Below are 12,077 nucleotides of genomic sequence, written 5' to 3' on the forward strand. Positions count from 1 at the left end.
CTCGCGCTCACCTGCCGCGTACCGCGTTGGCTACGCGCGCGCGTCGCCATGGCCATTGCCGCCTGCACGCGCCCCTGGCCCTGCTCGCTCGCACCCCCCGCGCGCTCGCCGCGCGCCGACCGTGTCCCTCCCCATTGCTGCTAGCTTCGCCCCTGGCTGCTGCTGCTTCCGCTAGCCTCCCGCGCCACCCGCTGCTTGCCTGCTGGGCGCCGTGGCCGCCAACGTGCTCCGGCGCCCGTGCTCCTCGTCGCTAGCTCCAGCGGGCCGCGCTTGCCCGGCGGGGCCTCACCAATCCCTCGCCCGCGGCCTCTGCTGTGTCCAGGTTGCACGCCCGCCCCGCACCCGTTAAGCCACCCGCCACGCTAGGCCCCTGGGCCTCTGAAGATGGGGCCCCACACCCCTTTTTTGTAAAAAAAGATTAATATATATAATTAATTAGTTAATTAACTTAATTAACCCGAGATTAATTAGCCTAATCACTAGATTAGTTGAAACTGATTTAGTTAACTAGATAGAGTCAATGACAGGCGGGCCCCACCCCCTGTTGACCAGTAAAATGTTGGCTGGTCAACTAGGACCCCCTGGACCCACATGTCACCCTCTCGTACACTTCTGTGTACACAGATCTGGGTGCACCTAGCATTTACTCATTATTTTTGAATTAATAAAAATTGCAGAATATTAATAAAACATTGAAAAATAATAGCAAATAAACCGTAGCTCAGATGAAAAAGTTTTATACATGAAAGTTGCTCAGAACAACGAGCGAATCCGAATACGCGGTCCTTTCATCCGTCGCACGTCCCTAGCATAACAAACGTGCAACCTTCCCCCTCCGTTCTAGCTGTCCGAAAATGCCAAACCTGGGGAAACATTCCCGGATGTTATCCCCCTTCGCCGATAACGTGTAGCACCGCGTTAGAAACATCTAGCTTTGCCTGTTGTCATGTTGTGCATATGTTTGTGTGTATTTACTGCTTCTTCCCCTTCTTCTCTCCGGTAGACCCCGAGACCGCTGTTGATGCCACTGTGTTCGACTACGTCGGCGACGACACTTCTTCCCTTTTAGCGGAGCTTCCAGGCAAGCCCCCCTTTCATCATCACGATATCGCCCATTCCATTCTCTCATGCTTGCATTAGATTTTGCTACTGTATTTGATTGCTCCTATTCTGATGCATAGCCTGCTTTTGTAACCTGCTTATTGTTACTTGCCTGCTTATCCTAAACTGCTTAGTATAGGTTGGTTAGTGATCCATCAGTGACCCCCACTTTGTCCTTGTTGCCCCTGCTTCATCTTCGACGACTCGACAACATGATCGATGACCAGCGCCCGACACCTCACATCACATCACGCCCCTTTAGTTGCTCGACTCTGCAAAGCTACTATCAAGTGCCGAGGGTGATCCCTCATAACGCACTCCTGATGATAATTCTGTAGTGTAGCTATTCGGTCGTGGTCAACGAGGGTGGTTCCTTTTTCACCATTCCCGATACGGCTGTCGTGCAGCACCTCAAGTGTGAACCTCGAGGGTGGATCCTCTTACGTTCACCTTGATGATTACATTGAGTGGAATCCTCCGTGGGTGATTCCTCGGGTTTTCCCCTTGATGTTTGGACACACGGTTACCTTGACTTTACTTGAGACCATTGTTGAAGTCGGGTCGGCACTACGGGGTACCCGCGAGTTGATGTGATAGTCGGGCGGGCCCGTTGAGCACCCGCGAGTTTTCTACGTGGCTGCCGAGCAGTCTGGGCCGTTGCCGTAAGTCCATGAGACGGGGCGACGGGGTCACCTTATCGTGAGTCTATGCTTGTCTCCGCAAGCCCCTAATGCACTAACAGGTTTGGGTATTTGTTCTGAGTTGGCCTCTGGCCTTTATGCACTAACCACCACGCGAGAATAGATATGGGCCTCTACGTCGCAGTATCAGCCGAAGCTTTGTCAGACGTCCAGTTCAGCATGGCGGCACAGTCGGATCGTGCTGGCCATCTGAGGCGGTGCTGGTATCCACCCTGCGCGCAAAGACTCGGAGTGCTGCGGGCGATGGGCCCAAGACCCCGGAGTGCTTAGGATGTAGACCGACGGGGACCTCTCTGCTGAGCCTAGGTAGGGTTGCGACGTGTTGATCTTCCGAGGCCGGGCATTGACCTAGAAAAGTGTGTCCGGCCAGAGTGATCGAGCGTGTTGGGTAACGTGGTGCACCCCTGCAGGGAAGATATATATTAGAATACCGTGTCCGCGGTAATGGACGTTCAGACTTATATCCTGATCTTATATAACTAGAAATGGATACTTGAGATATGTGATGGATATGTGGCTCCGGGATTGCTTTCTCGCAGGGAGTTGAGGAAGGATCTCTGGGCGTTGGTTCTACAACATGTTTGTTGAATATCAAATTGTTATTCTTTACTCTTCTACATGCTGCAAGATGCTCGGAGCTGCTTGAAGATGCTAGTCTTTGATAGGCTAGGCCTTCCCCTATATTCTGGCATTCCACAGTTTAGTCCACAGATACAACCCTTCCATTTGATACCAATGCATACTTAGTATAGATCTGATGCTTGCGAGTACTTTGGATGAGTACTCACGGTTGCTTTGCTACCCCTTTTCCCCCTTCTTTCTTCTTTCCGGTTGATGCAACCAGATGGTGGATCCTTGGAACCAGATGCCACCCCCGTCGACTACTACTACATGGAGGCCGCCGAAGACCAGGAGTAGTTAGGAGGTCCCAGGCAGGAGGCCTTGCCTCTTTGATCGTGTTACTTTTGTGCTAGCCTTCTTAAGGAATCCTTGTTTAACTTATGTCTGTACTCAGATATTGTTGCTTGCTGCTGACTCTTGTGTATCGAGCTTTTGTATTTGAGCCCTCGAGGCCCCTGGCTTGTATTATAAAGCTTGTATTCTTTTATTTGTGTCTATAGTTGTGTTGTGATATCTTCCCGTGAATCCTTAATCTTGATCGTACACATTTGCGTGTATAATTAGTGTACGATTGAATCGGGGGCGTCACAGGCTGCCTCCTCCACCAGCCCTCTGTCGCGCACCTCCTCAACTCCCTCGACAGCTATGTTTCCTCCAGCGACCAGCTCTACCTTCCCTATGCGCTCAGCCTGTTCGACTGAATGCCCTGCTCCATCTTCCTCTTCGACACCGTGCTCCACGCTTGCTTCCACGCCTCCTTGGGACCCGAACACCCGATCCTCCTCTACCGGCGTATGCGGCATGGGGGCATGCTCCCCGAGGCCTTCACGTTCCACTTCCTCTTCAAGTGTTTTGCCCGCGGCCACACACATGTCCTCCTATGCCAGATGCTGCACGCCGAGTGCTTCCTTACCATGCTTCCCTCCACCATGCGGCTCATTGCGAGCCCTGTCATCCATATGTACGTTGAGCTTGGGATCCCCGGCGATGCCCATCGGGCTTTCGACGAGGCTTCTGTGAAGGACGCGGTTGCCTGTACGACAATGATCTTGGGCTGGCCAAGATGGGGCTGCTCGATGATGCACGACGCCTGCTGGCGCAGGCTCCGGCAAGGAACGTGGTCACTTGGACTGGTTTGATTTCGGGGTACTCACGTGCTGGTCAGGACGCTGAAGCCAATTGGGAGCAGCTCATGGGATATGTAGGGGTTGCTTGGAGGACTGACTTCACTAGCACCTCTCTACCTACTTTCAACAACCTTTGTCCTTTCCATCCATGTGTCTTTGCAACTAATCCGTTAGTAACATACTTGAAACATCCGTCCTTCAAGTGACCAACCAGTGTTGAAAAATCTAGATACCTCTCATTTAGGGCCTCATGCTCAATGCCAATGGCCTCCGTGAGAACTAGCTTTCTATCATCGTCGCAACCCTTCCCAAAGAAGATAGAGAATTTCTGTTAATTCACCTTTTATCCTGAGGCAAGCTCATAGCAGACAATCCTCGGAGGCCTCCAAGAACACTATGCTATCGTCCGCAAAAAGAAGATGTGTGATGTGAGGTCCATCCCTCCCAAACTCCACACCTCCAATCCTTCGGTTCTCATGTGCCTTCTTCAGCGGCGTTGAGAAACGCTCAACACAGAAAAGGAACAAGTAGGGTGAGAGCGAGTCACCCTGTTGGAGGCCTCTCGACGGTGTGAATTTCTCTGAGGTGTCACCATTTAAGCGAATAGAGAAGTTGACTGAACCAACACACCTCATAATGATTCTGATCCACTCATCGGAGAAGCCCATCTTACCCATCATCTTCTCAAGAAACATCCACTCTACCCTGTCATGAGCCTTCATCATATTCAACTTCACACCACAAAGAACTTTCTTTCTTTTCCTAGACCGAACGGCATGTGCGCATTTGTACGCAATGAGGACATTGTATGTGATCAAATGCCCAGGAATAAAAGCACCGGAAGGATGATCTTTAGCCTACTAGCCAACACATTTGCCGCCTGTTTGTATAGTACATTGCATAGGCTTATCAGCCAGAATTGAGAGAGCAACTCCGGTGCCTTGACTTTAGGGATCAAAACCAACACGGTACTGTTAAAGTCTGCTGGGAATTCTTTGCCATTTTAAAAAAAAATCTTTCACTGTAGAACAAACCTCATTTTTTATTTTTATTAAAAATACCAGTGTCTTTGATAAAATAGGGCTGGTAATCCGTCCGGTTCCGGAGCTTTCGTAGGACCCATTTGAAAGAGAGCCCTTTCGATCTCCTCATCTGTACAATTTGCCGTTAGATGGGCGTTCATATCAGTGGAGACCGTGGTCCGTACATGCTGCAGAATCTCGTCGAAGTTATTACACCCTCGGATGTGTAGAGCTACCTATAAAAATCATGCGCCAAGAGATGCGTCTTAGCGTCCGTTGATGTGCTGCTACCATCAGGCTTACACTACCCATTTGGATATTGGCAAATCATAATCATACTTCTTAGAGCGGGGTGGAGCACCAACACCTTAAGTTGCACCAGTGTCTTAGTAAGATAGATAGCAATTAAGAAACCAAGAAGTCTAAATTATCGAGACTCTAAGTCTTCAGCTTCAGAGTCGTGTTTTTATGGCGCCTATGTGATGCCCTGTTCTGGAAGAACTTGGTGCTGAGGTCGCCTTTCTGGCCGCAACATCACTTCTTCCCTGTCGTAGCTCATGCAGGTCCTTTTCAATTAGCAACACTGGACCTTTTTAATTACTCGCACCTTTAGTGAGGCCGCGGGCATTCGCTCTCTCTGCCTTGCTTCATCAAGCCGGGGCCGCAACTGTTTAATTTGCAGCCGCACTGAACCGAAGTCGGTACATACATGCCCAGTTCTGCATGTGCTTGGACACACCTTTTAACCTGCTACAGAAGAGGCCCGTGAGCCCACTGTTCCCTATACCGTGCATGTCCCATGCATGATGTAGTATCTCATCGAATCCTGGATGCATGGTCCGACCATCTCTTCAAACCAAAAGCTGCCTATACGGTCCATCATCCAGACGTCTGAAATACTTTTGGAAAGACAATTATGGTTAGTTTTTGGATAAGTACTCTCGAAAATCTACAAATAGGAGATGTTTTATTCTATTTTGATTACGTTTGGATAGACAATTATTATTATTAATATCATCCTTGGTATTTAAATAAATCTAAGACAATCTACAAATAGAAGATTTTTTATTCTGTTTTTATTACGTTTGGATAGACAATTATTATTAGTAGTAGTATCAGCCATCTAAAACAATCTATAAATAGAAAATAATAATTCTGTTTTGATTACGTTTGGATAGACAATTATTATTATTAATATTATCCTTTGTATATAAATAAATATAAGGCAATCTACAAATAGAAGATTTTTTATTCTGTTTTGATTACGTTTGGATAGACAATTATTATTAGTAGTATCAGGATAAATACATTTGAAATACCATGTGCTACATGTGGTAAACGATCCACACATGTGGAGTATATCTAGACATGTTTTAGTGTTAGATACGTAGATACATTCGTATCTAGATAAATCTAAGCCAATTTTTTGGGACGGAGGTAACATATAAAGAGGGGTCTCGCACTCATGGGCAGAGCAGCACCTAAAGCAAAGTTGTCTTCCCAACGCAACGATAACAAGGCAAGCTATCTCGCAAGCCTGTGTGCACTCAGCAAGCAGCAGTCTCCACAATGTTGGCTTGCTGCTGCTTTGTGTCCCAGCTGCTCATCGTAATAATGCTCATACACCTTGCCATGACCAAGAGCAAGGTCCGCAGTGGCACGTGCTCATCAGCGACGGTGCCGCTTCTACTTCCGCCGGGACCATGGTCGTGGCCACTAGTGGGTAGCCTGCCCGAGATGGTGCTCAATAAGCCGGCGTTCCGTTGGATCCATCGCGTGATGAAGGATATGGGCACCGACATCGCTTGCTTCCGCCTCGGCGGCGTCCACGTCGTCCCAATCACATGTCCCAAGATCGCAAGGGAGGTGCTCAAGAAGCAGGACAAGAACTTCTTGTCCCGCCAACTCACCTTCGCCTCCGACGCCATCAGCTGCGGGTACAAGGACGCTGTGCTCTCGCCGTTCGGTGACCAGTGGATGAAGATGCGCAAGGTGCTCACCTCTGAGATCATCTGCCCCTCCCGCCACAAGTGGCTCCATGACAAGCGCGCCGATGAAGCTGATAACTTGACGCGCTACATCTACAACCTCACCACCGAGGGGTCATCTTCAACGTCGGGACTAGGGGCCAACGTCAATGTCAGGCACGTCGCGCGGCATTACTGCGGCAACGTCATCCGCCGGCTTGTCTTCGGCCAACGGTATTTCGGGGAGCCTCAGCCGGACGGCGGGCCGGGGCCGATGGAGGTGGAGCACATGGACGCTTCCTTCACCCTCCTAGGGCTCCTCTTCTCATTTTGCGTCAGCGACTACCTCCCATGTCTACTTGGCTAGACCTCGACGGCCACGAGAAAATTATTAAGGAGGCCAACACAAAAGTGGATGGACTGCACAACATGGTCATTGAAGAGCGTTGGAGGCAGTGGAACAGCCGCGAGAGGCAGGACGGGGTCCAGGACTTCCTTGATGTTCTCATCACGCACACCGACGGTGACGACAAGACGTTGCTCAGCATCGATGAGGTCAAAGCACAGTGCAAGGTAAGCAAAATATTAATTAATGAGGAATTTTAAGATGGTTCAAGGGCCTAGATTGAATTTAGTGACCAATTGCCTCATAGTCCTACTCCCTCCGTTCCAAATTACTCGTCGTGGTTTTAGTTCAAATTTGAACTAAAACTACGACGAGTAATTTGGAACGGAGGGAGTACAAGGTAATACGTCATCCATGAGAAAAGGTAATAGCTCACATTCTTAAATAGATCTTATACCGTATTTGGCAGGTGTTAGAAAAGGGAAACAATAGAATAAGAAATTATGAATTGATAGTTTAAATATATCATTATTGTAATAATTTTCTACCATTTTGATGTGATTTCAACTTAAATTGTGTTTAAAATTTCAATTATTCAATGTAATCTATCTTTATGCAAAGAAATAAATTGTATTAACTTACATTTATCTCCATGGAATGCATGCAGGACATAATATTAGCGGCCATAGATAACCCGTCAAACGCAGTGGAGTTGGCGCTGGCGGAGATGGTGAACAACCCAGAATTGCTAGCCAAAGCAGTGGAGGAGATGGACCAGGTGGTCGGTCGCGAGCGACTAGTGCAAGAGTCGGACATCATGCAGCTCAACTATCTCAAGGCGTGCATACGTGAGGCATTTCGCCTCCACCCAGTCGCTCCCTTCAACGTGCCGCACGTCGCGATTGCCGACACCATTGTTGCGGGCTACCGCGTGCCCAAGGGTAGCCACGTCATCCTCAGCCGGCTGGCCCTGGGCCAGCACCCCACCGTCTGGGATGAACCGCTCCACTTCAAGCCAGAGCGCCATATGGGAGACAACATCAATGTGGTGCTTACGGAGAGCGAATTGCAGTTCATCTCCTTCAGCACCGGACGGCGCGGATGCATCGCAGCATCACTAGGAACAACCATGAGTGTCATGCTCTTCGGCAGGCTCCTGCATGGCTTCACCTGGACCAAACCGGTTGGGGTGTCGGCCATCAATCTTAGCGAGTCCAAGCACGACCTCTTCATAGAGAAACCGCTAGTGCTACATGCCGAGCCACGTCTTGCAGTGCATCTCTACCCTCTCATGCATTGTTGAGCAAATAACGAGTTATGAATCATCGACATGGTGAGTATGCTAGCTATTTTCTTGATGAATCTACTTACTAATAAAAGAAGGTGATATTTTTATTTTCGTTCCACTTTGTTTTGTTCCACTTCGATTGATTTTCATCGTATGCTAGCTATTTTGGTTTTGTTCATTTCACGTACGAGCGAGACGGTTTCTTTCATGCATTGCTGGATCGTCCTAGGCTTGTCCAAAGAATTGGAACAGTACGTGCTAGCCAAACAACCACCTATCTAATCATGCCCGCTCCTAAGATTTTGGGGGGCCTGGGCGAAACAAGAACATGGGGCCCTAGCATTTCTAAGCACACATTCACTAGAGAAACGTCAAAAAAATCGCGTCATTGCGAACGGTCTCATCTCAACGACTCGGCCTCTTGACATTGCCGAAGGGGCCATGACACATGAGAAATCAAGCCTTGATTCGAAACAACTAAACGTGGATGATCACAAAGGAGATCAAGTCAAATTACATTTACCATCAAGCAAGCCAAATTACGCTCACATGACCTAGTGGAGGACGGACCTAATGTTTGATATAGCAAAATTTGATAGCATGCGAAGAAAATTGTATCACATAAAATGTATAATTAGCAACTCGAAAACTAAAATCAATCTATACAAAATTATAAGAAGTTTGTTGTTGAGTATATATTCAAGACTAATGGTTACAGAGCAATTAGCTGTAACTTAGACCTAACATGGATTCAACTTTTCCAAACTGAACGAATTAGTACCTGATCCAAACTCCAAAGCAACGAAAACAAGAGACCAACCCCATGCTTTCACCCGGTGCACGCCAGCAATGGAAGCCCGCCGTTGGCCGTGCGTGTTGCTCCTGCCTGTCTGCCATCGAGCTAGGGTTGAACTAGATGCGCCGCTGCTGCAAGCGACGAGCGCAGGTATAGCATCAATCGAAAGCCATGTCTTCCTGCTGAAAAGTGCACTCCCTAACCCAGCCGGCCCACCATCACTTAAAACTTAACATTGACGCTACAGAAAGAAAGGCCCAAGGCCCAACTAATGCCTAAATGGAGTGTTCTTTCTTCTTCTTTCAGGGAAAACCTGGGAAATCCTATTTGGCGCTGCAGGCGCCAGTTTATGCGTATTTTGCAAACGGGCGCCTGCAGCCAACCAAGCTGGGCCGGCCCATCTCACCTTGTTCTCTTTCTGTATTCTAGACAGCAAAAAAGAGCGTCCCCGCGGAGGACCGAACTAGGCACCTCTGCTAACGGAGACAAACCACCACGCCACCATGCCCAACGTGGTGACTAGCATCCTCTTAAATTTTTTCTTTGTTTAACTTTCCTTTTTTTTCCTTTTCCTTTTTCCGTTTATGTTTTTCGTTTTTTTTCTTTTCTTCTTCCTGGCTCATATTTTTTTTATAATTCATAAACTTTTTCTTCATATTGATGAACTTTTTTTCAAATGCGCTGAACTTTTTTCAGATTCGATGAACTTTTTCCATATTTAATGAACTTATTTTTTCAAATTCGATGAACCTTTTTCATATTCGATGAACTTTTTTTCAAATTTACTGAACTTTTTTTCAAATTTGATGAACTTTTTTCATATTTAAAGTTTTTTTTCAAATTTGATGAACTTTTTTCATATTCGATGAACTTTTTTTTAAATTCAACAAACTTTTTATTAATTTGATTAACTTTTTTTCAAATTGATGAACTTTTTTCAATTTTGTAGTTTTTTTTGATAATCCATGAACATTTTTTTTTCAATTTGAATGAACTTTTTTTCAAAATTGATGAACTTTTATTAAGTTGATGAACTTTTCTTCAAAAATGATACCTTTTCCAAATCCATGAACCTTTTCTTATCACAATTTGTTTTCCAAAAATTTTAACGATACAGTACATGGTTATCTGCAACAAATAGCGCTGCGGCAGTTTTATTAGGTATTTCAGACCGTTACAAATCGCTCAATGCTGTTAGCTCCATTGGTTAGCGAGATCGAAGGTGGAATGAAGGTCGTGAGTTCGATTCCTGTATCTGACAATTCTTTTGGGATTTTTCCATGCGAGTTCGCTGGCCGACGCGATTTTGTGGGCCGGCCCAACATGCAGGGCGCGTGGGCGCCGGATCTCCTAGCCGGCGCTTAAGGCGCCGACTAGGAGCTCCCGGAAAGGAAAACGTTTGGAGCCGGGGCACCGGCGAAACATTGGGCTGGTCTCCCTCTTCCCCGCGTCTCCTTCATCGCAGCTCCCCCACATCTCGCGCAGCTCGCCGGGGCACGCGCCGCCCTCTTCTTCTGCCCCCTCCTCCCCACCCCTTCCCCATCCCTTCCCCTCCCCCCCGCCCCCCGATCGCAGCACCACGCCTTCCCTCCCCGCTCGAAGCTGCCATGGATCTGCACGGTGACCATTCCATCTCGCCGACGACCGAGGGGCGGTGACCATTCCATCTCGCCGGTGACCGAGGGGCGGTGACCACGGGAGATGCTGCAACCGGGGCGACGGGGTGCTACCACGGCGACGCCTACCTCGCATGCATCGGAGCTCTGCCTACCTCGCCAGAGCCATGGCAGACTACACCCCACGGTGATTTTTTGATGAAACCGGTTGTAGCAAATTCAATCGCTGATGGTAGCAAAAATCTACTACGGTTGCAGCAAAACGACGTCATCGTCATCACGGGGTCGCAGCTGAGATAAGGAGTTTGAAGCTTTTTTCAATGCAGTTGTAACTTTTATAACTGTCAGTTGCAACTTTTTGTTTTTCGTCCATGGCTTCGTTTCCACGGTTGAAACTTTTTTTATAGTCGGATGAAGCTTATTTCATCGCTAGATGAAGCTTTTTCTGTCACCGGTTGTAACTTTTCGACCATGGCTTTTGTTTCCATGGTTGAAACTTTTTTTATAGTCTGATGAAGCTTTTTTTCATCGCTAGATGAAGCTTTCTCTGTCACCGGTTGTAACTTTTCTTGGTCATCCATAGCTCCAGTCGTATACTGGTTGAAGCTTTTTTCGTAGCCGGTTGAAGCTTTTTCTATCGCCAGTTGTAGCTTTTTTCGTCGCAGGTTGCAGCACTGAGCATCTCTCTGGGCGCTCGATCTTTTTTGTTCGCAAGCGGGGGATGAGCGCCGGCGAGCACACCGGTGAGCACGCCGGTGAGCTCCGGTCGTCGCCACCGGAGCTGCAATAGTGGCCATGGAAGCTACAACCGCAGGGATGGGCTATTGCATGGGGGCGAAGCCGGTGAAGAGGACGGCCGTCGAGGACTACCGGCGACCAGGGCGGCCGGGAAAGACGGCCGGCGAGGACGCCGATCAGGGACGAGGAGGGCAGGCAAGGGAGGGGCGGCGACGAGGGGGAACGCGGGCAGCGGACTAGATGGGGTTCGCGAGAGGAAGACGACGCTCGTTACGCGCTCGCGAGAGGAAGACGACAACCTGGTTGGATAAGGATCCAACGGCTCGGGACGGGCCGATCTGACGGCTAGGGTGCGACCGGCCGAAACTTTCGGCCGGCGCACCGGCGCCTAGCATCGCCCTCCCGGAAAACCTTATATGACGCATTCTACGTCAGAATGTCGACCTATCGCACAGGAGATCCTGAGCGAGCGTAGAACTGGGCCGGCCCGTTAACGCGTTCGGCTTTCCAGGTTTTGCGAACCTTCTAGGAGGTTTCAGCCGGTCTTTTCCGGTTTTGGGAACCTTCTAGGAGGTTCCTAAACCAGGTTTTTCTTTTCTTTTTCCAATTTTTTTGCTACTTCTTTTTTCTCTCTTTTTTCTTAAATGTTTTTTCTTTTCCTTGTTCCTTTTTTCCTTTATTCTGTTCCTTTTTCTAATTTACATAAATTCAAAATTTTGAGAATTCTCAAATTTTGTTCAGGATTTCAAAATTT

At 48.2% G+C, this 12,077-nt stretch overlaps 1 pseudogene; it reads left to right on the top strand.

The window, feature by feature from the left end:
• Positions 1 to 6,141: 6,141 nt before the first annotated feature.
• LOC123158175 (tyrosine N-monooxygenase-like) lies at positions 6,142 to 8,188 on the top strand (annotated as a pseudogene).
• Positions 8,189 to 12,077: the final 3,889 nt, after the last annotated feature.

Source organism: Triticum aestivum, chromosome 7B (assembly GCF_018294505.1).
Source record: "Triticum aestivum cultivar Chinese Spring chromosome 7B, IWGSC CS RefSeq v2.1, whole genome shotgun sequence".
In the NCBI taxonomy this organism is placed as follows: Eukaryota; Viridiplantae; Streptophyta; class Magnoliopsida; order Poales; family Poaceae; genus Triticum; species Triticum aestivum.